This window comes from Arvicola amphibius, chromosome 10, assembly GCF_903992535.2.
Source record: "Arvicola amphibius chromosome 10, mArvAmp1.2, whole genome shotgun sequence".
In the NCBI taxonomy this organism is placed as follows: domain Eukaryota; kingdom Metazoa; phylum Chordata; class Mammalia; order Rodentia; family Cricetidae; genus Arvicola; species Arvicola amphibius.
Genome location: NC_052056.1, coordinates 118777120 through 118802884, shown reverse-complemented (window position 1 = coordinate 118802884; position 25765 = coordinate 118777120). Strand labels below are relative to the sequence as shown.

The following is a 25765-nucleotide window of genomic DNA, read 5'->3' as shown; positions in this document are numbered from 1 at the left end:
AAGAAAGTGACCGGGCCGCGCAGCCGCTGGATGGCGCTGGGGGAAACATGGCGGGCCTCCGAGTACCTCCCAGGGCCTGAGCAAATCTCTTGGGGACACTCTGGGTTGTGGGGAAGTGGGGAAAGGCCTCGTTTTTTGTGCCCTCCCCATGACTGTTCCAAAGGGCACAAAGTCAGGAAGGAAGGGGGGATCATCTAATGAGTGAGAGATCTGGAAAGTGAATTCCTCTGGGGAGCTGGAAAAAAAGGACCGGGAATACACAGAGTGGGGGTACTGAAAATACGCCTCCTCTCTGAGGGACTCTACCCGCTCTAGTTGCGCGCGGTGAGTGGGTAGGGGAACCGAGGTGCGCAAACGGCACTTGGTTTCCCGAATACCAGAACCACCGCACACCTTTTTCCTAAATTTGGCTCCCTCTGGGTAGAAGTGAGGGATCCGCCTTAGGTAAGCCAGGAAAGTGGAGGGGCCAGAGGAAACGGAGCGGGGGAGGGGGCGGGCACGCTGGACTGAGTGAGCCCACTCCAACTAAGGACTCCTCCTGAGGGATCTAGGATGTCCTGGGGTCCGGACACTGCAGTTTCCCAGATGGTTTCAGTGGTCCTAGGAAAAGGGACTCCTCCATCCCAAGTGATTAAAAATTCAGACTACAGCCAGGGGAGTGGTGGCCACGTGCCTTTAATCCCAGCACTCTGTGAGACAGGGGCAGGCGGATATTTGGTGAGTTCAAGCCAGCTGGTCTACAAGAGAAACCAGGACAGGCTCCAAAGCTACAGAACCAAACAAAACAAAACAAAACAAAACAACAACACAACAACAAACAACCACTTCAGACTATACGCTGGAGAAAGGGCTCCACATCAAGAGAACTTCTGCTTTTGCAAAAACTCAGGTTTGGTTCCCAGCACCCACGTGATGCTCACAACGATCCTGATTCTGTTCTAGGGGACCTGACACATGCAAGCAAAGCACTCATATGGCATTAATAAATAAATTTAAATTAAAAATATAAACCTTTGTCTAAGCTAAGAGTAGCTCTTTTATATCCCAGCACTAAGGAAGTAGGGTCAGAAGAGGCTTACCAGGTCTTTGTCAGTCTAGTCTACACAGGGAGCTTTAAAACCAGCCAGGGCTACACATCAAACCCTGCCTCTTCACGTGAAGAGGGAAGCTTGGTCCCCACACTGGAAGACTTCCTGAGCTTTGCAGGGCATCCAGTACTCTCTTGGACTTAAAGTGAAGAGGAGCTTAGAGAGCCACTACAAGCAGTTCCCAGTTTCCTGTGGTCTGGGTGGAGACCTGGCTTTCCTATTTCAACAGAGCCCCTCCACTCCCGCGTGTCAAACAGGCACTCGTTAACTATTTAGTAAGTGGACAGTTGGTGAGGGGTAGACAAAGTCAAAGGAGAGAGAGAAGAGAGAGAGAGAGAGAGAGAGAGAGAAGAGAGAGAGAGAGAGAGAGCTAAAGGGGGAATTCTCCTTTAGGTTGCTTGGCAGGAGTATTACAGTAAGTTGGAGGTCTGCTTAGCTACAGAGCAAGACCCATTTTCAAAAAGAAAAATAAAATAAAAACAGCAGCAGTAACAACGAAAACAACAAAAGGACAATGTCTTACTCCAAACTACTACATTTCAAGGGAATTAGTACCTAAACTATATGTACCTTCTCAAATGGATTCTAGCATGACAAACAAGACTAGGAAAGCAGACCTATTCTAAGATGGGAAAGAGGAAAGAAGAAGCTTGCTATATGGGATGGTAAAACCCACTAGAAGATCCACAAGTGTCCGATGAGTAGATTCAAGTCCCAGACACTGCACTGCACATCGGTTGTCTGGAAGCTTGCAGGAGCAAGGGTTCCAATGGAGTTTTGCCATCTGAGCTTTGTTTGTTGGGGTTAAAAAAATACATCTTACCCCATTTTGAAAATGAGGGAAATTAAAACCTAGGAAGCATGGGGGTGGAAGGGCTTGCTTCTGTCTAAGACCTTAAGAAAGGCAGCGCTAGGCAGTGGAGAGGCGGGGGTTAGGGAAGTTGGCTTCTGGCAACTTCAGAAGCTGGACCAACAGTCAGGTCCCCACAGAGTACAGGGTTAGCAGATGCACAGTGCAGACTTCCTAAGAGCTGCTTGCCCCCAGAGCGTGAGCTCTAAAGGCACCTCACAGGTCTTCCACCCAGCGTGTGTACTTTGCTTATGCAGTGGCTTTGCATAAGTAAATTGAGAGCTTCTAGACCCACGAGGAGGCTTATCCCCAGCGCGTTGTTAAAATAGCAAAGGGGTTCCCATAATTCCCTCCCCACTCCCCATCATTGCCCCAAAGCCTTAGAGCAACCTCTGGCGCAGGTGATACAATCCTCAGATAATTGCTGATAGACAGACTGGATAGGCCAAATTCTTCTTTAATTTGGTTTTAGAGAACAGGATGAGATTTTTTTTAATGAGTGTATAGGAGTTAGTGTGCCTGTTAGGGAAGAAGTGATTTTGATGGCCTTCAGGTGACTGAGCAGGGTGACGCCACTTCCCAACAGTTTTGGGAAGGAAGGCATTTTGACTTCCTTTGGTCTATATTTTTGTCTAGACTTTGTTAGGATGATGGATGAAGGAGGAGAGAGGACCACCCCACTGTGAGGTCAACCTAATAGACTGAGACCATTCTCGCTCCACTGAGAAACTGATAGATCTTTCTCATTGCTGCCTGCTGAGTTCCACCCAAAAGGTGGCTTTTCAAGTCTAGCTCCCAGGTAGCTGAGCGTGTCTAGCCCAATCCTGACAGGCCCTTCAGGAAGCCAAGAAAATCACTTTCCTCTTCCACTCCGGGGCAAAGGGCTTCAATATACCACCCAGGTCCTGAGACCTCCCAAGCATCATAGATTCCCTTCTTGAATCTCAGACCCCAGACCATTCGCTAGTCTCTCAGTTCCCAGTTGCTCACCCCAGAAGTCAGTTAGCAAGTGACAACGATTCAAGCAATCCTCATGGGGATGGGAATGGCCTTAGTGTTCTCACACCCCGACCCATTTGTTTGGTCCTAGGAGGGGAAGCAGTAACTTAAACAGTTTATCTGTCCCAGGTGACTGAACCGACATAGTGGGGCACTTAGATAACTCAGCCCAGAGCTGCACAGCTAATCTCTTTCCGGAGCAATCCCGCCCCCTAAAAAAAAAAAAAAAAGAAAAAACCCCAGAAAAAAAAAAACACTCAATGGCTTTTGCTTATTGAATGGCTGGGCGGTCCTCCAATGGCCTTAGAATCACTCATTATGCAGCAGCCTTGAACTTCTGATCCTTCAGCCTCCACTCCATTGCCCACAGTCCAGAGATCAAAACCCGGGGCCCCCTGCATACTAGGCAAGCTCTCTATCAATGGAACTACACCCCAATCCTGCGTCACTATCTTTGTGCGTTATCCAAGAGGGCGATGGAACTGATGGGGGTTCGGGGTTGTGGCAGGAGGACAAACTCTAAATTTTGGAAATGAGATGATCTTCCAAGATTTTTTTTTAATGGAAAAAAAAAGTGTGTGTGTGTGTGTGTGTGTGGTGTGTGCAATCAATATAGCCCAGACAACCCTTCACAAAGGGGCTCCAGGCGGCCCTCCTCAGCGCAAGCCTCTCCCCACCGCCCGTGGCGAATTAATTGAGCCTGAAAAGAAGGGACCACGGAGCTTCAGATATTAGTCAAGAAATGAATCAAGCCCCAGCGGTCTGGCCAGGACTCCTGGGGCTGGTTTTGTCGAGCGAGCCCGGTCTCGGTGGGGGCTGGTCTTGGGCCGTGTGGGGAGCGGCGGGAAGTCGGCTTGGACGCCTGGGCCCGGCGCCCTGCGCGCGGCACTCCTCCTTCCGTCTGTCTGTTTCGGTCTGTTTCTCCCCTGACTTCTTTCTTCCGCTCTGATCTTGTCCACCGCCACTTCTCTCCTTTCCGGTTCTCTCCGGTTCCTTGGACAGGACAGGAATTAGCTTCTTCTACCCCTGCTCTCCTTTCCAGACTCTCATCCTTGAGCCCCAACCTTAGCCGGAGGCATCCGAGCCAAACGCTGGGAATGGTCCGAACTCCCTGAGAAGGACCGTTGGTAATGGTTCCCCCTCCTCCTCCCATTTTGGAGGCCAGAGCCTGCTGTGAGTCCTTGGATAGAGTTCTTCCTTCTTGAGACATCTTGGATCTGAAACACAAATCCGAGATTCCACAGCCATCTGAGATAATGATTTTGAAGACGTTTGATTACACTGGCCTGTATCCTCCTAGTTAAGACGTTAAGACCTATGCCCAACGCAGTATTTACTGGATTCCCATTTGACAAGCACTTCAAACAACTTCGGTGAAGAACTAGGCATTCCAGTCTTATGCAGATTCCTTGGGAAGGAGGACCAGAGACACAAGGCACAAACCTCCTTGCTCTCAGAGGAGTGAGATCATTTTCCTGGTGTCATACATAGAGAGGAAAGACTGTCTCACCAACTTTCATCCTGGCATTGGCTTCATCAGGGACTTGAGACACCCTGTACACCAATTCAGATTCAAAAGCCAAGGTCAGAGTCCCTGTCGCTTCTTTCTTTCAGGTGTCCAGGTAATTTGTCAGCCTTACTTCATCCCCTGGGGTGTGTCCAGAAACCCATCTCCCATCTGGGTTGCAGAAGCAACCCTGACCCAGACTGCAGCCTGAACCAGGTCATTTTCCAATGAGCTGGTATGGCTCTAGGTTTCACTTCCTGCCTCTCTCTGGAGGCTCCAGACTTGGTCTCAACTCCCCCAAAGGCTCTGCAGCCTGGAGGCTTGCTGTGCTTGGGGCCTCAGTTTCTCTGCTCCTTTGGGAGAGGAAAGGATTGAGGAAGGGGGAATGAGTTGTGACCGAGCTGGCTGATTGCAGGACTAAAATTTATGGTTGGGGTTCCAATCGGAGCCTCCACTGGTTGTTTCCCAAAGGCTAACATACTGAACATGTCTCCCTTTCCACATCTGGAAGGGTACTCACCAACTTCTGTCACTCTAGTGTCCTACAACTATTAGTGGCCATTAGCAGTGGCCCTGCTAGGGCCCATCTGGCAGGTGGGCACTCTGTAGTAGGCAGAGTTGACTCTGGGTATGCCTTTGGGCTCCAATGTGATTGATGCTTATAGACCCAGCCTGTAGGGTGTACAGATTCTGATATACCTCCCTCAGAGAGTGTGGGGTCTAGAACCCAGGACTTCTGAATGAGTCCTTCCCCTTCCATAAGCCTCAGCTGCCTTTCAAAAACAGAACTAGGAGGTCCTGCTATAGGCGACATACCAAGGAGCCTCAGGTCACAAAATTTACTTGGGGCATGTGGTTAGAGCTAAGTAATTAAGTATTAGGTTTTGCTGTTGTTTTGAGACAGACAGGGTCTCCTGTTTCTCACTGGCCTGGAACTCCACGTAGAGCTGAGGATGACCTTGGCCTCTCAGTGCTGAGATTACAGGTGTGTCCCACCATAGCCCATTTACAGGGAACCAGAGCTTCCTGTGTGCTAAGCAGACATTCTACTGACTGGGCTCCATCCTCAGCCCTTTGCAAGTTAGAGGAATAGGATTGCCCTGCTTGCCTTCCCCTCCTTCTTTGTTTAGATTTTTTTTGACATCTGATTATATGTAATAATGACATATTTTCTGGATGGAACCCAGGTCTAAAAATAAAATTTACTCACATGTTGTATATATAGCTCAAAGGTAATTTTGGGTATTGTGTGTGTGTGTGTGTGTGTGTGTGGTGTTTTGTTTTGTTTTTTGAGACACGGTCTCATGGTGTGGCTCAGGTTGAAATGAATTCACTATGTAGTCCAGATAACTGACACTGAACTCATGGCCCTCCTGCATCAACCTGCTTAGAAGTAGTTTTTTTTTTTTTTGTTTGTTTGTTTGTTTTTTTTTGTTGTTTTTTTTCGAGACAGGGTTTTCTCTGTGGCTTTGGAGCCTGTCCTGGAACTAGCTCTTGTAGACCAGGCTGGTCTCGAACTCACAGAGATCCGCCTGCCTCTGCCTCCCGAGTGCTGGGATTAAAGGCGTACGCCACCACCGCCCGGCCAGAAGTAGTTTTTTATTACATTTTTGGTGTAATAAACACCTGGCACCTGAGGTCAGGGGAGACTTTGCTATGTATGGTGTCATGTTTGTGTAGAAGGTGTGTGTGTGTGAGAGAGAGAGAGGAGAGAGAAGAGAGAGAGAGAAAGAGAGAGAGGAGGAGGAGAGAGGAGAGAGGAGAATTTCACTCTGTAGCCCAGGCTAGTCTAGATCTATCCTATGTAGCTCCCAGACTGGATTCAAACTCCTCACAATCCTTCACGCCCCAAATTCCTCCGTTACATTTTGATACTTCTCTTTTTTGTTCTTGTTTTCAAGTCCAACATTTCTCTGTGTAGCTTTGGAGTCTCTCCTGTAACTCAATGTCTAGACCAGTGCTAGACCTCAAATTCATCATAGGATCCTCCTGACTCTGCCTCTCTGAGTACTAGGATAAAGGCGTGCCCCATCACCACCCAGCAATATTTCTCTTATTGGAAAATCATCCTGCAATGTCTTTTTAAAAAGATGATTCTAGCTGACACGGTGCTGTGTGTCAACATCACCCAGATATGGGGGGGGGGGGGGGTGGAAAGCAGAGGTAGGAGGGTCTCACACTTCAGATGGCACTAGGCTATAGGGCATTTGCGGATGGTGGCGACAAGACAGCTCAGGCTTGAAGCCTGGGGGTTCTGAGGGACAAAAAACCCACAGGAGCCAGCTTGCCCACCCCCAAATCTCCACCTGCTTCCTAGGGCACCAGGCTCCTGAGGAGGATGGTGTCTGTTTTCCCAGTCAGTCCTTCCTTGTCATCCTTGAAGTTAGTCTTGTGCCCTCTGTCCCTTCACAACTTCTGCTCTCCCCCATGACTTGAGTCAGGCTCTGTGGTGGCTCTTGTGTGAAATCCCTCTCTCTCTCTCTCTCTCTCTCTCTCTCTCTCTCTTCTCTCTCCCTCTCCCTCTCCTCTCCCTCTCCCTCTCCCTCTCTCTTTCTCCACACACACATACACACACACCACCACACCACACCACACCACACTTCTACACAAACATGACATCATACATGGCAAAGTCTCCCCTGACCTCAGGTGCCAGGTGTTTATCACACCCAAAAAGCTAATAAAAAACTACATTTTTTATTCCCTGCTTCCTTTGTCTTCAACTGTATGCCAGGCCCTCTGGTCCTTCCAGGTTCTGCCATGGTGGGTGCATGGGAAAGATTGGAGAAGCAACAGAGAGTTATCTTTTTATTCCTCTAAAACTGCCTCTTTTTTTTTTTTTCTTTTTTTTAATCTTGTTTTTTGTTGTTGTTTGTTGTTTTGTTTTTGTTTTGAGACAGAGTTTTCCTCTATGTATCCCTGACTGTCCTGGAACTCCACTCATGAATTGCCTTTGCGGGAGGGGGGGCAGTCAACCAACCATCACAGGGGTCCCCTACAGATATTTATACTATACTTTATAACAGTAGCAAAATTACAGTTAGGAAGTAGCAACAAAATAATTTTACTGTTAGGAGTCACCCACGTGTGAGGAACTGTACTGCTGAAGGGCCAAAGCGTTAGGAAGGTTGAGAAGTACGGGTGTAGTGCAATGGAAATGGCAGCTGTTGCCAGGTGTGGTGGTGGCGCACGCCTTAATCCCAGCACTCAGGAGGCAGAGGCAAGCGGATCTCTGTGCGTTCAAGGACAGCCTGGTCTACAGAGTGAGTTTCCAGGACAGGCTCTAGAAACTACAGGGAACCCTGTCTCGAAAAACCAAAAAAAAAAAAAAAAAAAAAAAAAAAAATCCTTTCCAGTGCAATATGAGGATCTTGGAGACTTGGTATCCATCTTGGAAACTAACCTATCGCAATACCAGGGAGAACTGCCCAGTGCTTTCATTGCTAACCAACCAGGTGCTTTGATAAGGTGAGTTGGTTATTTAAATGTTGTTGTAGAAGCTGGAGAGATGGCTCAGCGGTTAAGAGCACTGGCTGCTACTTCCAAGGGACCCAAGTTGGGATGTTAGCACCTCCATGAACCAGCTCACAGCTGCATATATCCATAGAAAAATCCTAGGGGGAAAACCCTAGAAAACAGGAGTATAAGAAGATCCTTTATTACACTTCTCTGTCTTCTATGGGCACTCACATATGTGGAATACACACAACTAAACACCACATTTAAAAAAATAAATCTTTTTTTTTTTCTTTTAATATGCTGAGCAACTGAGACTGCCATGGTGCGCGCATCATGGTCCTTCTACCGACCCCCTCATCCTACTGATGAGCCAACGGAGGCTGCGCTAGCATCCTTCCCTGATTCCTGCAAAGTGTTAGGTCTCCCGCTGTGTCCTCTCTGGTATCTGGACAGTTCTGTAACTCTGCCCCCTCTCCAGCCCTCCTAGACCTCTTGGAGCCTGGGACTCCAGAGTCCCAGTGCAGGTGTCAAACATCCATTCTGAGTGGCCTGGCTCCCGGGTCCACCATCCTGAAAGGGCTCTGCTGAGTGGGGCTTTCAACAGCCTCTGAGAGGTGGCAACAAGTTTCAGGCAGGGCAGATGCTACCCCAGGCTCCAACTCTGCAGGCCAGCAGTTGTGGGGGACCAGGAGGCAGGATTCCGGGACATCTGGGTATTGTCAGCCACTCATTTGTCTGGACAGTAGGCCAGGGCAGCCGATGGCAAGGGAAGGAGCTGGCTGGAATAGGGCCAGACCCAGCTCCTGGGGAAGAGAAGAGTGGTCCAGGAGCTGGCTGCTCATCCTACATGGAGCTCAGCCCTCAGTACAAGTGAAAATCTGTGCTGTATCAGTTGATAGGGAAGAAGAGGGTCGAGTAGGCAGCTAGGCGCACTGCATGGTGGAGGCTCAGCTCTGGGGACCCTCATGAGGGAGGCAGGCAGGCACAGGGCATGGGGGCGGGCTGAGTACCCTCCTGCCCACTTGAAGATTCTTGCTTCAAAACTCCCGCTGATGGCTATCCAGACAAGTCGGCACCAAGGGTCATTTCTGGAGGCCTTAAGCATCCTTGCAGTAGCTGTGAGGACAGGTGTTAATCTGCCCGCACATTCCTCCCCATCCCCCGCCAGCTGTCTGTACCTGAAGCAGGTCCTTGTTTATTACCCTGCGGGAGAGGTCTGGACAAACACCACACACACACACACACACACACACACACATTACACACACACATACACACACACACACTGCTTGTGCTTATCTGCTGCCCTGTAGGCACCCCTCCCTCTGTGTTCTTTTAAAACAAACTATCAGTTGTTTATTAAAGCAAAACAAACCACAAGTATTTGAGAAGAAGAGAGGAGGGAGAGGAAGAAGAAATGAAAAGAATCCTTTTATTTGCTGCCCATTAAAAATTGTCTCATTTAAATGCTTTCTTGGGGCCCACGTAAAGACATTTGCAGCCAAACGTGTATGACCTATGTCCCTTCCCCAGGACTCATGTAGTGCAAGGAGAGAACTGACCTCCCAATGTTGTCCTACGTGTGCACATGCATGCACAGAGATAAACAATGTAACTTTTTAAAATTAAATAGATAAATAGAACAAACTGTTTGGACCTATGAGATGGCTCAACAGATAAAGAGGCTTGCCACACCAAGCCGATGACTGAGTTCTGATCCCTAGGGACCCTAGGACCCAGGTATAGGTGGAAAGAGAAGAGAGAAACTTCCCCACAAAGTTATCTTCTGACCTGCCACGGGTGTTCTTTGGTACCCTGCCCCTACCCACACAACAAAACACCACACACACACACACACCACACACACACCACACACCAATCGTAACACACACACCAATGAATAGATATTTTAATTCATAAATGCTTTCTTTCTCTTTTATTTTTTAGTTTTTTAGTTTTTTCAAGATAGGCTTTCTCTGTGTAACAGCCATAGCTGTCCCAGAACTAGCTCTGTAGACCAGGCTGGCCTTCAACTCACAGAGATTTGCCTGCCTCTGCTTCTCAAGTGCTGCTATTAAAGGCATGCACCATCGCTGCCCCGGCTTCATAAGATGCTTTCTTAAGGTATGGAAGTGTTGAGAACGGGCCAAGGCCGGCTCTACACATTTCATCCTGTCATTCTAAAAGGAGCCTCTGGGGGGTTGGGCATCCCTTCTCCATCTGACCAAGTGCACCGTGGGAGAAAACAAGGGGAGAGTTCCCTTCAAAGCCATCCCAGTGCCCCCCCCCACCGCCCCAGCACTGCCTGCCTTGGGGAGGAGAGCAACTTCAATGTGAGGTGACCCACAAAGGGAAACCGGCCTCCCCACCCAAGCGCATGCCACATACCCCCTGACCTCTACCCCAAAGGCCAACCTTGGAGGTGACTGCGAAGTCCTTCCCTGTCCCCAGAGTCAACTCACACCAACCCCTTCTAAGGTGCTGGCATTAGATGTTCTTCTTGGTTTTGGAAGCCATGTCTTCCTGGGCTGGAGGCTGCTTTGGGGAACCTGAGGGGTTTGGGCAGCTCAATTGTGCTTTAACGGAGGGGTTTTACACCCGACTGTATATCTTACACCTACCTCCGTGTGTGGGGCCTTGTTATCTTGCTGCTCAGTTTGCCCCCCTGCCCTGTCCTGGCATTTTACTGCTTCTTCTTCTCATTGCCTTCCCAGACTTCTTTCTGCTTGGCCTGCGTCTCTTCTTCTTCTTCCTTGTCTCCATCCCCTCTCGTTGTCTCTGCCCTTCTATCTCCAAGTGCCCCCTCTCTCTCTTCCCTGATCCCTGCATCCTGCTCTCTATCCTTCACCTTCCTCACAGCCTCTGCTCCTATCTCTCAGTCAGGGCAGAGGTCCTAGCTCTTATCCCGAGGAGCGGCCATAGCCCACAATAGCCCACAGGACTGGGCAGGGATAAGGCGGCTCCTGCCACTGAACAGGAGCTGGACAGTGGTAGAGAGTGATCTCCTGGGAGTGGGAGAGGCAGCTTCGCACAGGCGCACTCAGAAGCAGGAGGCCCTCTGGACCCAGGAATCTGAAATCCCTCTGTCCTTGGAGGTTTCTCCTGGTGGGATTCCTAGCTGCTGACCCTGCTTCCGAGGAACAGTCCAGGCCTGATGAATGACCAACCCTTCGTTCCACAGTGGGTTTTTTCTTTTTTTTTTTTTTTTTTTTTTTTTTGCTTGGATGGATCTGACAGTTGGCTTCTTCTTACCCTGAGGGGCTGGAGAAGATATGGGCATCAAGTAGAACTTGAAATCAAACATTGAGACTCAAAAACCAATAGGGCTCTGACTCCAGGGCAAGGAGAGAAAGGGATACCTTATCTCTGGCTCACCCAGCTTTTGAGGTCATAGGATTCTGATAGGAGGGTTTTAATATATGCTGGGAGAGATGTCCTCTGAGAGAGATAAAGACCGAGCGAATGATTATAGAGACAGAAACGAGCTAGAGGTATGTCTTGGTGGCTAAGGGTGTTTACTGCTCTTTCGAGGAGAACATGGGTTTGGTCCCAGTACCTGCACCAGGTGACTCATAACTGCCTGTAACTTCAGCTCCAGGGGGGATCTCATAATCACGAGACCCCAGACCCCCATGAAAATATTTACATGCAGACACGTACATACACATAGTTGAACCTAATAAAATAGGAGCTGGAGAGATAGCTCCGTGGTTAGACCACTCTCTGCTCTTCTCATTAGTACCCAGAACCCACGTGGCAGCTCACAACTGGTCTCTAAACTCCAGCTCCGGGAGATTCACACCTTCACACAGACACACATGCCAGCAAAAACATCAATGCACCATAAAGGAAAAATAAGAAATCATTTTATAAAAATAAAAAACAATCTTATTTTATTTATTTATTTAGTTTTTTTCAACACAGGGTTTCTCTATGTAGCCCTGGCTGTCCTGGAACTCAATCTGTAGACCAGGCTGGCCTTGAACTCACAGAGATTCACCTGCCTCTGCCTCCCAAGTGCTGGAAGTATAGGCATGTACCACTGCCACCTGACAAAATTAAATCTTTTTTTTTTTTTTTTTTTTTTTTTTTGGTTTTTCAAGACAGGGTTTCCCTGTAGTTTCTAGAGCCTGTCCTGGAACTAGCTCTTGTAGACCAGGCTGGCCTCGAACTCAGAGATCCAGACAAAACTAAATCTTAAAAAGCAAAAACATATTTTGATTGTGAGCCCAGCCTTTAACGGTTGAGCCATCTCTCCAGCCCGAACAAAAGAGCAAAAAAAGAAACAGAAGTATAGAATACACATGGCCTTGACCAAAACAAGCAGCAAACAAAAAAGGAAGCAAAAGCACACCCCCTCCAAAGCAAGAAAATGGGGGGGAAAATCGGGCTGGGGTAGAGCTCAGTGGTAGTGTGCTTCTATAACCTCACCCAGAACTGGAATATAATGCACTATGTTCAGATATCTATATGTAAAACAGGAGCTAGCTAGCTCAGTTCATAGAGAGCATGCCTAGGAGTCAAGAAGCCCCAGGCTCCATAAATTGGATATAGTGGTCACACCTGTAACCCCAGAACTCAGAAGACAGAAGTAGGAGGCTATTCTCAGATACATAACAAGTTTAAAACCAGCCTGGGTGACATGAAACCTGGTCTCAAATAAACCAAATCAGGAGTGGGAAATGGCTCAGTCATCAATAGCACTTGCCCTTCTGGGAGACCCTAGGTTCAGTTCCCAGCATCCACAACAGGTGATTCACAATCATCTGTAACCCCAACTCAGGGGGATTTCCACACTGCTAGCCTCCTCAGGCACCAGAACTCACATGCATGTGTACACACACACACAAACACACACACACACACTTCAAAATAAATCTTTAGATCCAGCAAACATGGTAGTGCACACTTAAAGCCTAGCACTTGGGAGACTGAGGCAGGAGGATAGTCAGTTTGAGACTGGCCTGGGGCTCTATAGTTAAGACTGCCTCCAAAGCAAAAGGTAATGTAACATAAAAATTCCACTCCAGTGGCACCCCTGGAGTGAGTTCTGAGTGTCCCTTCTGAATCTTTAATTTTCTCTCTTTATACAAGGCTAACTTAGCTCCCCCTCCCCCACCAAACACCTTTCCAGAGCTTTTTGCCCCAAAGGATCTGCAGACAAGTCCTGCCTTAGCTCTGGGTAATCCCTTCACAAAGACTAGGGTCTAGTTAAGCCTTCTCCACCAAGGCCAAGCTCGGTACTTAGTCAAAAGCCTTTTCTGTACAGAGGGTTGGAAATGGCCCCGGGGCAGCAATCCTAACTTTCAATGAGAGATTGGAGGTGGGGGGCTTGGGAGGCTGGTTTAAGGGATCACTAGAAGTCAGAAGGAGGGAAAGTGGCAGAACACCCACAGGTAAAGGGAGCAGGGCAGCCTCAGGGGACCGGAGGTCCCAGCGAAGTGGAAGAGAGGCTCCCAAGGAAAAGCTCCTCCTTGCATGTTCCTGCTTTAGTCTCTTGTTTATTTCCATGATGGAGATGGAACCAGGGCCGGGTGTGGAAGGATAAATTCTCAACCACTGAGTCACACCTCAACCATCCTCCTCCCCTTTTCTCTCCCCTCCCCTCCCCTGCCCTCCCTTCCTGCCTTTTCTCTCCACTCCTCTACTCTTCTCTATCCCTTCCCTCTTTTTTTTACCCCCAGAGCCAGGGTCTCAGTATGTTGCCCAGACTGGCCTAAAATATGGATCCTCTTGCCTTAGCCTCCTTAATGCATGTAACACTGCTCAGCTATACTGTGTAAGTGTACATATGTACACATCTGTTGATGGAGGCCAAAGGTCAACATTGGAATCAAACTCAAGTCCTCTCAGACTTGGTGCCAAGCACCCTTACCAGCTGCCCCATCCAGTCTGCTCTCTGCCTTATTTGTTTGTTTATTTATTTATTTAGAAACGGGGTCTCTCACTGAACCTGGAGCTCACAGATTTTGTTAGACTGTCTAGCTAGTGATCCTCAGGGATCCCTCTCTCCCCCGCTTATGCCCTTCCCATGTTGGGGTTACAGACAGGTGTTGCGGAGTGCTTTATACACAGGATCTGGGGACCAAACTCAGGTTTCAATGCTTTGTGTAGCGAGCATTTTCCTAAATGAGTCTCTCCCTGGCCTTCAGTCTCTCTCTCTCTCTCTCTCTCTCTCTCTCTCTCTCTCTCTCTCTCTCTCTCTCTCTCTCTCTTCTTCTTTTGTTTTTGTTTTTCAAGACTGGTTTTCTTTGTAACTTTGGGGCCTGTCCTTGAACTAGCACCAGCTCTTGTAGACCAGGGTGGCCCCAAACTCACAGAGATCTGCCTGCCTCTGCCTCCCAAGTGTTGGGATTAAAGCAGTGGGCTTCTTTTTTTTTTTTATTTTCAAAACAGGGTCTAGGGTCTCTCTGTGTAGCCCTCTATAGACCAGGCTCACAGAAATCCCAAGTACTGGCTTATTCTCTCTCTCTCTCTCTCTCTCTCTCTCTCTCTCCCTCTCTCTCCTCCCTCCCTCCCTCCCTGCCTCCCTTCCTCCCTGCCTCCCTCCCTCTCTTAATGCACAGACTGAACTCCGTATGCCTATCATTCGATATTAACATCACCAGCTCAGCCCGTGACTGGTCTTGTCTCATTGGTACCTGTCCCCGATGGGTTGCTGCGATGTAAAGTCGCACAGGTATCATTTTATCTGAGATCCTCGTTGTGCATCTTCAGGTGAGGAGCCTTTGAAGGAATACAGCCACAGGTATCCCGGGCAACCTGGAAGATAACGATTGTGTGCCTGCATGAAACACCCCTGTAGTACCCACTCCACATCCCCCAAGTGTCTCCACTGCTTCTGTCATTAGATCAGACCCAGCCGGGCTGCAGACAAGGCATCCACGCTCTGTCTCATTCTCTGTCTCCTTCATCCACCTGCCTCCACCCCTCCCCTAATAACCCTGGTGCTGGGGAGGTCAATAAACACTCTGCTACTGAGTTACTTTCTCAAACATCCTGCCCTCATTTCTCTCTCTCTTTTTTTTAAACTGAAATTTGAAAATACAAAACAAAACAAAAACAGATTCCAAGAGCTACAGTCATAATGGCTCTGGTCATTTGTGCCCCTACAGCATCATCTGTGATGTGCCTCTGTTTTCTCTAGGCAATCGAGTTGCTTGCCAACCTGGGCAACGTGGTGCAACCATATCTAAACCCACCAAAAAACAGACAACAAAACCCAAGATGGATATTAAGAAGAATAACATTAGTTGGGTAGTGGTGGCGCAGGCCTTTAATCCCAGCACTCGGGAGGCAGAGACAGGCAGATCTCTGTGAGTTCAAGGCCAGCCTGGTCTACAAGAGGACAGCTAGGGCTACACAGAAAAACCCGCCCCCCCCCCCAAGGATAACATCTAAAATCTAAAGAAATAAAGCTGGGCATGATGGTAAAGCCTGCTATGTCAGTACTTGGGAGGCTGAAGCAAGAGGGCCAGGAGTCCAAGACCAGCCTGGGAAACTCAGCAAGAGTTTGTTTAAATTAAGAAAAGAAGGGGGTTTGAAGATGTTGCTGAGCTGGTAGAGTGATTGCCGAGTGTGATTGATGCCCAGAACTACATAAAACAGGTACAATCCTGTAACCCCAGCGCTTGAGGCTCAGAGGCAGGAGGATGAGAGAAGGGTCAAGGCTATCCTGGACCACAGGAGACCTAGTTTAATAAAACAAAACGAGGGGCTGCAGAGATGACTTAGCCTTTAAGAACACTGGCTGCTCTCCCAGAGTAAATCCCCAGAACCCTCTGGGGCTCACAATCCTCTGTAAATTGGTTCTGAGGGACCTGACACCCTCTTCTGGCCCCCTCAGTCACTAGGCATACCCAAGGTTCACAGACATACCTATAGGCAAAACACTCATATGTATTAAATAAATCTTTTAAAAGAAATAGAAAAAAATTTTTAAATAAATCAATAGACAAGCATATACAATCTCCCTGTATCTGACTTGCCCATAAAGTGTGGGAAGATGGCGAGGACCTCACTATCAGGTCCTAACTCTAGAGACCAGAGGGGACGCTATGTGAAGGCTACTCCGACAGTTCTGTAATGTCTCCTTGTCCCTCCTCCTCCCTACCTTTCCCAGGTCCTGCAAAAATCAAAGGCAGACTCCCCTGTCCCAGGCCTCCCCACCTCTGTCCATTTGAGGGATCCAAAGAGATGACATTTACAAACCGGAAACTGCCCTAGGGAAGAGGGACATTCTTTTTTTGTTGTTGTTCATTTTAATTTTCAAGTCCCCACTCCCTGAGAACAAACCAGAGGCTCCAGCAATGGCTTAGGCAGAGAGACTTTAAACAAACCACATTGCCCGCAGCTCTGCCTCCTGAAGGAGGGGATTTACTCCTTATGCCTGCGCCTGAGGAGTGTTAACAGCAGAATTAAGGCTGGGGCATCTGGCAGGGGCTTGCTTTCTGCAGGGAGGTGCGTCTGCACCTCTTGGAAAGGTATTAATGGCCTGTTTATACAGCAGAAGAGATCACAGTGCACAGCCAGGAAGAAGACTGGAGATTGCGCAGGCGGTGGTGCCGCCTTGCCTTCCAACTTCTGAGGAGTCCCACTCCTTAGAACCAACCCAGCCTGCCTAGACCCCTCTGGGGTGAAGACAGACCTCAGGAGGCCAGGGCTGCCAGGGGACCCACTGACCGTGGGCCACTTCCTTCATTTCCTTTAGTTGTTAGCAGTGCTGGGGACAGAACCTGGGGCCTTGGATGGGCCAGGCAATCAGTCTACTGAGCTAAAAGTCTCAGCAGTTTCTTTGGTTCTCTGAAGCATATTTTTCATGCCAAGGGGTATATGTTTTAAATGATTCCCTTCTTGTTTCTGTTTGATTGAATTTTTGACACAAGGTCTCTCTACGACATAGCTTTGGCAGTCCTATGACTTGCTACTTAGGCCAAACGACCCTTGATCAGCCTTGCTCCGTCTTTTGGGTGCTGGAATTAAAAGTGTTAGCCACCATGCCTGGCTGATTTATTTTTATCAACTTATATTTATTTATTCATTTATTGTTTTCTTTTTCGAAATAGGGTTTCTTCTGTGTTAATTTGGAGCCTGTCCTGGAGTTTGGGACCAGCCTGGTCTACAGAGCGAGTTCCAGGACAGGCACTGAAGAAAAAGAAAACTCACCCCCAAAAAAACAGGGGGGTCTTTTTCCCCTTTTTCTTTCTTTCTTTTTTCTTTTCCTCTTTTATTTTTACCATTTTTATTGTTTATTTTTAGGCAGTTATAGGCTGGCCTCACTCTATATCCCCAGTTGGCTTTGAACTCACGGTAATCCTCCTGCCTTGCCTCTCTAATGTTGGAATTACAGGTATGAGCCACTGTGCCCCACAGGCATCAACTTTATTTTAAAGAGAGAGACTAAGTTATACAAAGTGGGCAATCTAGAGGGAGCTGGTAGCTAGAAACAGCCGCTAGAGCTAATTACAAACACCTAAAGTTACATCAACAGTAACTGCATGGTGCTACTCAGATTTGAGCTGGTTTCCCCCCCCCCCCACCTTCCATCTTCATCAATAATAAATGTGGTACCCCATCCATCGAGACTTCTGCCTGCACTGCAAACAGGATCTTGCTAAATGGACAGAAAGGGCTGGGCTGACCAAGATCCACTGAGAACATTTTACATCTTAAAACCCTCAGCGATTTGGCCACGTGTTTAATAGCGTTGGCCGCCAAAGGTTCCAGCCCAATCCTTCTTCTCTGGCCAAGAACGCTACTTTACTGTGTCCATGATGTTAGATGGGTCTCTGAAAAAAAAAAAATCCTTCTCTGGCCCCTCCATGGCCAGCACGGCCGGCTACCCTACTGTCTCAAATCCATTTGAAATGGCTGTAAAATACTGCTGCTGAGCCTGGCATAAATCTTCCTCCCTTTCATTCAGAAAGACTGACAAAGAGAAGTGTCTGAGAGCGGTCTCTCCGGTTTTCAGGTTTCCACTCCTGCTGGGCAGACCTGACTTCTTTGGCTTGACCACCGCACACGTATTTCCTCCCCGGTTTCTCCCAGACCAGAGCAAACTGGAGGCGTGTAGTCCGATGCGTGCTGTCTCGGCGATGGAGAAAGAATACGAGGTTGTACTTCCTTCTGGCTCCCGGGGGTTTCGTGGTTGTTTAAACCACTCAAGTACCAGTCTCTCTGTGTCTTGGTGGAAAATAGTGAGGTTCAGCTGGAAAACAGGTTTTTCTGGCTGATTAGACTTAAGATGGATGCTTCTCTCGACAGAGGGAAGCCAGGAACTGTCAGGAATGTTTCCAGTCAAGAAGGTCGGGAGGTGATGCCTGCCGTGGAGACACAGAGGATTCAATTGTGTTTCCGAACCCACCAGCTCTGAGGGTAGTTGTCTCTCCACCTGGACAGGAGTTCTAAAAGACCAACACATATCTTAGGCTTTATCGATTGGAATTTCATGGCCAAGGCAAAGGGACAAGCTGGCAGGAAAAATGAGCTCTGGGTTCTGAGCGAAAATAGCCAGCTTCAGACTCATCTATTCTGATATGATGAGCAAAGCCAGCCAGACGCTCTCCCCAGTCCTCAGCAACCAGGAACTGAGCCCAAAGCTCCCAGCTCTCCCTCCTGGTGGGGGTGGGACTTGGAGAAAACCCTTGGCTTGCTTGAAACTGTAGGGCATTTTGGAAGCTGTTATTCTTAGGTGGCAATTATGACAGTGAGGGAGACACCTCTTGGGAGAAAAATTAATTGGCATTGGCAGAACACAGCAAGCTAGCTTCTCCTCTCCAAGCTGGGGAAAGTGTGAACACACAGAGAGTTGTGAGATAATGCAAGGGAACGATGCTTTGTTCCAGGAGATGGTAGATAAGCTGCTCTCCTGGGGTTCTGGGAGACAGATTTAGGGTGTCCCGTCATTCTCCAAGGAAGAGCCAACCACGGAAAGGGGGAGGAGGACATAATTCTGAGCTCATACACACTCAAGCAGCCTCAGAACCCACGTGTGGCATTTCCACTTTTTTTCTGATGTGTTTCCACGCAATAGTTTTGAATCATTTAAAGCTCAAACTGAATCGTCATCCACCACCCCAGTGGTGCTAGGAGGAAGACTTTAAATATAATCATTAGTAGGCAAGGCCAGGATAGGTCATGCTTCTAATCCCAGCATTGGGAGGCAGATCTCTGAGTTTGAGGCCAGCCTGGACTACAGAGCAAGTTACAGGAGAGTCATTGCTACATAGAGAAACCCTGTCTTGAAAATCAAAGCAAAACGAAACAAATTAATAATAGTTATTAGAGCTGGGCAGTGGTGGTGCACGCCTTTAATCCCAGCACCTGGGAGGCAGAGGCAGGTAGATCTCTGTGAGTTCGAGGCCAGCCTGGTCTACAAGAGCTAGTTCCAGGGCACGTTCCAAAGCTACAGAGAAACCCTGTTTTGACCTCCCCCCCCCCGCAAAAAAAAAACCCTTGTCTTGAAAAAAACCACACACAAAAAAACTGACCAGAATTATATCGTTGTAAAACCATTCCTTGAGTCTTTCCTAAAGTTCCAGGAGGTCAGCATACTTCTGTCTGGTTTATATTAATATTGTTTCAGAAACAAGTTCTTTTGTTTTTGTTTTGCTTTTTTAGAGACAGGGATTCTCTGTGTATCCCTGGCTGTTTGTAAACCAGGCTGGCCTTGAACTCAGAGATCTGCCTGTCTCTGCCTTTGGAGTGCTAGGATTAAAAGTGTGCACCACCACACCTAGCTGGAGATAAATTCTAAGGTAGCATAGGCTAGCCTTGAACTTGAGACCTTCTGTCTTTGTCTCCCAAGTGTTGTAATTACTGGGGTGTACCACCAACACCCAGCTCTTATTTGACTCTCCTTTGTGTTACCAGTACTTATATCCTGCCGTGCCCGTCACGTGATAGGTGTTCCAGTATATGCCACTAAAATCCATAGTATAGGCCGTGGATGTAGCTCAGCAGGTACAGTGCTTGCCTAGCATATATGAAGCCCTGGTTTGATTCCCAGCACATTATAAACTGGGTATGACAGTTCATGGCTCATGCTCACAATCCAACCACTCTGGGGGTAGAGGAACAAAACCAAGGAGTTCAAGGCCATGGGTCTCAGGCCAGCCTGAGACCTCGTCTTAAAAAAGATTACTGGGTGGTGGTGGCACACGCCTTCAATCCCAGCACTTCAAGAAGCAGAGGCAGGTAGATCTTTGTGAGTTTGAGGCCAGCCTGGTCTACAGAGTGAATTCCAGGACAGCCAAGGCTACACAGAGAGACCCTGTCTCAAAAACAAGCAAGCAAACAAAACGAAACAAAAAACAAAAACAACAACAACAAAAAGGACCATGAGTGGTAGAGACTGCTTTCGCAGAGATCCCAGGTTCAATTCCTAGCACTCATTAGGAGACTCACAAGAACTTGTAACTCCAGCTCCAGGGGATCTGATGCCTCTAGCTTTTTGGGCATCTGTATTTACATGTAACAACCCACACATTCATACATATAATTAAAAAATGAATTTTCCAGGCAGTGGTGGCGCGTGCCTTTAATCCCAGCATTTGGGAGGCAGAGATAGGCGGATTTCTGTGAGTTCGAGGCCAGCCTGGTTTACAGATCGAGTTCCAGGACAGGCTCCAAAGCTACAGAGAAACCTTATCTCAAAAAACCCCAAAACAAACAAACGGATACATAAATAAATCTTAAAAAAAAAGAAAGGGTTCTCAGAATAGATGGCAAAATAGATGGCTTGAACTAGGGGAGGTCAAGGAAGGTACAAATGTCTCCACCTGATGCTGCATTGGCAAACAGCAATGGCTCATTTTGCTTGTTTCCTTGAGATAGGTTCTCTGTAGTCCAGGCTGGCCTTGAACTCACAGAGATCCACCTATCTCTGCCTTCTGAGTGCTAGAATTAAAGGGGTTCCTCACCATCCTTCACCTCCACTTTTTTTTTTTTTTTTTCTTTATGGGGTGTGTCTCATGTAGCTCAGGCTGACCTTAAACTCCTGATCCTTCTGTCTCCCCTCTCCCAAGTCCTGGTAAGTCTGGCTCACAGGTTCCTCTGTACTGTCCCCGTCACCACATCGAACACTTGATTCACAGCTGAGTGTTGTTCCGTTCTTTTCGTCCACCACCAAGAACATGTGGTGGGGATTTGTCTTTATTTTACAGAACAGAAAACTAAAAAACAGACAGGTTGAACTGCTTACCCCAAGTCACAAATCAAAGAAGTCACAGGGTCAGGCTTGGTCAGTCTGGGGTCCTTAGCAACTGTCTCTGTGAGGGGACCATATCACCTGGGACCTGCCGATCCGTGGGCTCAGTGTCAAGACTCTGATCTTGAGCAACGTCATGCTGTGGAGATGTTTGCGTGGGGGACTAGGGTGACGAGTTGTGGAAGCCACACGACCTGGGTGTGGGACGGTCATCCGAGGCAGGGAACGGGCTCAGAGTGAAGGAACAGACTTGGGTTCCCAGGGGTGATGAGTCACCCAATCGAGAGGTCAATTTAGCAAGCACCCCAGAGGCTCTGCTCAGTTCTCAGAAGTGGAGAGGAGATTGGCAGCTTGTGGGAGAAGCGGAGAGATGCTCAGAGATAAGTGGAACTAAGCAAAGGTCTCTGCCGCTCAGACCTCGGGGCTAATGGGAAGACACCCAACCCGGGGTTACAGCGCATAAGTGGGGAGAAGGAGATGAGAGATAGAGGCAGTCGAAGCAGGGCTAATGGAAGACGAGGGAGACTTTAAAAGGCAATAAATCAGGCTTGCCTGGCTGGTTTCTACCCAGGAATTCTGTAGTGGGTGGTTAACTCTTAGCAACTGAATGGGGTCCCACCAGGCTCCCAGCAGGGGCAATGGACTTACCTTGAGGACCTGCACTCCTGGGACAAGTTTGGCTCCGAGCTGGGAGGGGCTCTGGGAAATGTTTGGAACCCCAACAAGCAGGAGTTTGGGCTGGTGGGAGCGCTCTCTCACCTCAGTCGCTGGGGACCGTTCTCCGCAAGAGTTAATCAGCCCACGGGGTGAAGAGACCACAGGACACTGTTTATTTACCTATTTCTACAAAACCCTTCCCAGAAGGCCTGGGTGGTGATGCTCTGTAATTATATCTCTAGTGAGGTCCTGCAGGTTCTCCAGCTGTTAACTCCTTAGTGCCCGCACTGCACCTGGAAGAAGGGCCAGGGATCAGAGCGGTGCCCGGCTTCCACCAGCCACCTGGAGGGAAACTGTGCCGCGTTTCTGGATTCTACAGCTCTTCTCTAAGAGCTCAGGGATGCGGATCGGAGGTGAGTCAAAGGTGTGCTTTCCCAGGTATTAAGTGTTGAAAGGAAAACGAAAACGATCTAGGCATGAGTTCAATTCCTTCACTGTCTAGGTATGCTGTGCCACACTGGAGAAAGTTCTCGGTTGCTGTGAGCTTCAGCTTGATGGAGAAATGAAGAGCCGAGGATGCAATGGGGTGTATGAACATCCCTGTGGGTTATAGACATGTCAAGTTCGTTGTGACAAGAGTGGACTTCGGTTAGACTGTGGGTTGAACTTCGCGTTGCCCATAGCTATGGGAGATCTAGGATTAGATCTCATAAGCACTGTAGAAACAGAGCCAAGAGTCCCACTTTCATGACTCAAATTGAGTTACCAGTGAAGGCATAGGAAGTAACCTTGGCGGCTTCAAGAATTCCCATCATGCTCTTCTGCACTGAACTTCTGACTCCTATCAAGGGCTGGAGTCTGTGTCTTTTTCCTTGAATTTGGATGGATCTTGGGACCTGGCTGTATCCAAAAAACATAATGGTGATGGTGCCCTAAGTGGAGTCTGGACCCTGCAGTTGGGTCTGTGGCTCAGTGGGTAAAGAGCTTGCCTAGCTTGCATGAAGCCCTGAGTTCAATCCCCAATGCTGCACACACCAGTAGTCCCAGTTCTGGGGAGGTGGAGGCAGGAAGATTAGAAGTCAAGGACATCCTCAGCTACACAGGGAATTCAAGATGAGCCTGAGCTTCACGAGACCCTCTCTCACTGAAAAAAATAAATAAAATGAGCCAGGATGTAGCTCAATGGCAGAGTGCTTACCTCGCATGCAAGATGCCCTGGGTCCATCCTCAGCAGAGCAACATCCAAAAAGCCCTCGGCAGCTTTCCATTTTAGCTGCAATTCTAATTTAGGGCTTAGGCTCGAGTCAAGAAGTAATCCCCCCCACCATCCATCCTTGGGTACTTTTCTGAAGCTAGCAAAAGTGGGGGTCCCTCACCCTTGGACATCAGGGACTTGATAGTAGAATGTTTAGATGTACATGTGTGCTGGATTCGTAGATGCTGGGCTGCTCAGTGTGGAGTCCTGGTAACTCACAGTCCCCCTAGGGAGACATAGATGCCCAGCTCCAGTTCCACTTCTCCTTAATCTACCCCCTTCCTTCCCATCACCATCAATACTTCAAATAAACTGAGCCCAGCAAGAAGCTGGAAGTCAGGCAGGTGGATCTCTGTGAGTATGAGGCCAGCCTGGTCTACAGAGCTAGTTCAAGGCTACACAAAGAAACCCTGTCTCATAAAACCAAGAAGAAGGAGGAGGAGGAGGAGGAGGAGGAGGAGGAGGAGGAGGAGGAGGAGGAGAGAGGAGGAGCAAAAGGAGGGAGGAGGCGGCAGTAGAAGAGGAAGAAAAGGAAGAAGCAGCTGCAAACCAGCATCTGCAAAGGTATCCTCAGGGTGGCCCCCAGGGTAAAGAGCAGAGAGAATGGAATGTACATGTCCCTTGCCTCTTGGAGGCTCCTACTGGGGTCCTGGGTCTTGACTGTGACCTTGGAACTGTTTTCCTCAAATCAAGAGGACATGGGCACATTTCAGGAGGAGCACAGGGAATTTCCTGGACTGGAGGCACGATTCCCAAGCCGCGCACCAGACACTCTCCGCACTGTCAGCACCGAGATAGGCTCAAGTGTGCTGCTGTGGCACTTGGAGGAGCATTCAGGGCGTGTGTTTCCCAGCCACTCTCCAGCCCTCCCCCCCTGCCGCAGTCTTATTTTAAAGGAAGCAGTCACTATCTTGGCTAGTTGATTTTTATTATTTCCCAGCTTTAGGACCTTGGGGGTTGCAGTGTGGGACCAGGGGGATCCCTTTGGGTTTTCGTTTTCTCACCTGTAAACTATAAGATTGCAGTACCAGTTTGCTTCTCTGTTGCTTTGATAAATACCATGGCTCAAAGCAACACAGAGAGGAAAGGGTTAATTTGGCTCCCATATCCAGGTTACTGAGGAAATAGGGCTTGAACTCAAATAGGAGCAGAGGCAGGATCCATGGAAGTTGGGCTGCTCAGTGGTTTGCCCTCCCTGCCTTGTGCTTAGCAGTCTTACACAACCTAAGACCACCTGCCAAGGGGAGGGCTGGGCCCTCCTACATCAACCATCAATGAAGACAATGCCCCACAGACGTGGTCACAGCCCCATCTGATCTGGGCCACCCCTCAGCTGAGATTCCCTCTTCCCAGGCGACTCTCAGTTATGTCAAGTTGGCAATAAAAACTGTACAACTGATTGCAAATGGAATTTAGGATGTCCTCACAGGGTTTGGGGTGCAGTTTAGCTGGTGTGTACTTGTCTAGCACTCACAGAACCTTGGGCTCCATCCCCAGCACGGCACAGAACAGGCATGGATGGTGTGTCTTGTTTGTAATCTCAGCATTGGAGAGACAGAGACTGTAGGGTCATAAATTCAAGGTCATCCATGGCTACATAGGGAGTTTGAGGCCAGCACAGGCTACCGGAGACCCTGCCTTAAAACAGCAGCCGCATATCTGTGCTTAAATTGCTTAGGTTGCTGTCTACATTTATCATGATTGACAGCTCTTTGCACCTTCTCCTTCATCTTCCTTTTTCTTGGTCTTAGAGAACAAACCTTGCCCTTTTCATAGAAGAAAGGGGGGCAGGGGAGGCCTGTCTTCGTTGGGTTTCTTTTGCTGTGATAAAGACCTTGACAACTTGGGAGGAAGGGCTTTATTGGGCGTATGTAGCCAAGTTACAGTCTACTGAGGGAAGTCAAAGCAGGAACATGGAGGTCGGAACTGAAGCAGAGGTCTTGGAGGAGTGCTGACTACTAGCTTGCTCTCCACGGGCTGGTTAGCTTGTATTTTTATACAACCCAGAATCACCTGTAGTGAATTGCCCACAGTGGGCTGGGTCACATTAACCAATCATTAATTAAGAACATAACCTTGGTTTGTGTCAAATTTATCAAAGACTAAACAGTGCAGGGCTTTAGCGTGGACATTCCTTTCTAAAAGCCAAAATAAACCTCTCCTTAGATTGCTTCTGTCCAATAGCCTGCCTCAGCAGCAGAAAAGAAACCAAGACACCAGAAACCAGGGGTAGCTCGGCACAGCTGCCGAGTCTTGGTGGTGATGGAGGGAAGAGGTGGAGGCTTTGATTTCTCTTTGGATGTGTGGTCTTCTCTTTTGGAAATGCAGGGCACTGTGCTCTCTTACAAAATTCTGCAGACACATGGCTAAGATGACACGTATTTCTTTTTCCATAGTCTAAGGTCCAGAAGTCCATGAGCAGGGTCTGGAGAGGGTTGTTTCTGGTGGCCTTTCCTCCTTGGTTGGTAGGCAGGTGTCCACTGGTTACATCTGGTGGCCGTTCTTCCCGACCGGATGGGCTGTTGTTTTCTCTCCACACATCCCAGTTTCCTCCTACAAGGCACCCATGGGTTCTGAGTAGGGCCTGCCCTGATCTGTCTTAATTGTATCATCTTTATCATTTTTTTTTTTTTGAGACCCGAAGGCTGAAGGGTCAGGGCTTCAAATTAGGAGTTTTGAGACAACATAATCAGTCTATGATGAACATCTTTGGGATTCTTTCTTTAAGTATAACAAATTATGT

General features: G+C 48.4%; 1 long non-coding RNA gene across 1 annotated transcript; it reads left to right on the top strand.

Moving 5' to 3' along the window:
- Positions 1-17829: 17829 nt before the first annotated feature.
- LOC119825413 lies at positions 17830-23425 on the top strand. Its single transcript, XR_005287215.1, has 3 exons — positions 17830-18015; positions 22010-22180; positions 22270-23425. It is a non-coding gene; the product is annotated as an uncharacterized LOC119825413 (long non-coding RNA).
- Positions 23426-25765: the final 2340 nt, after the last annotated feature.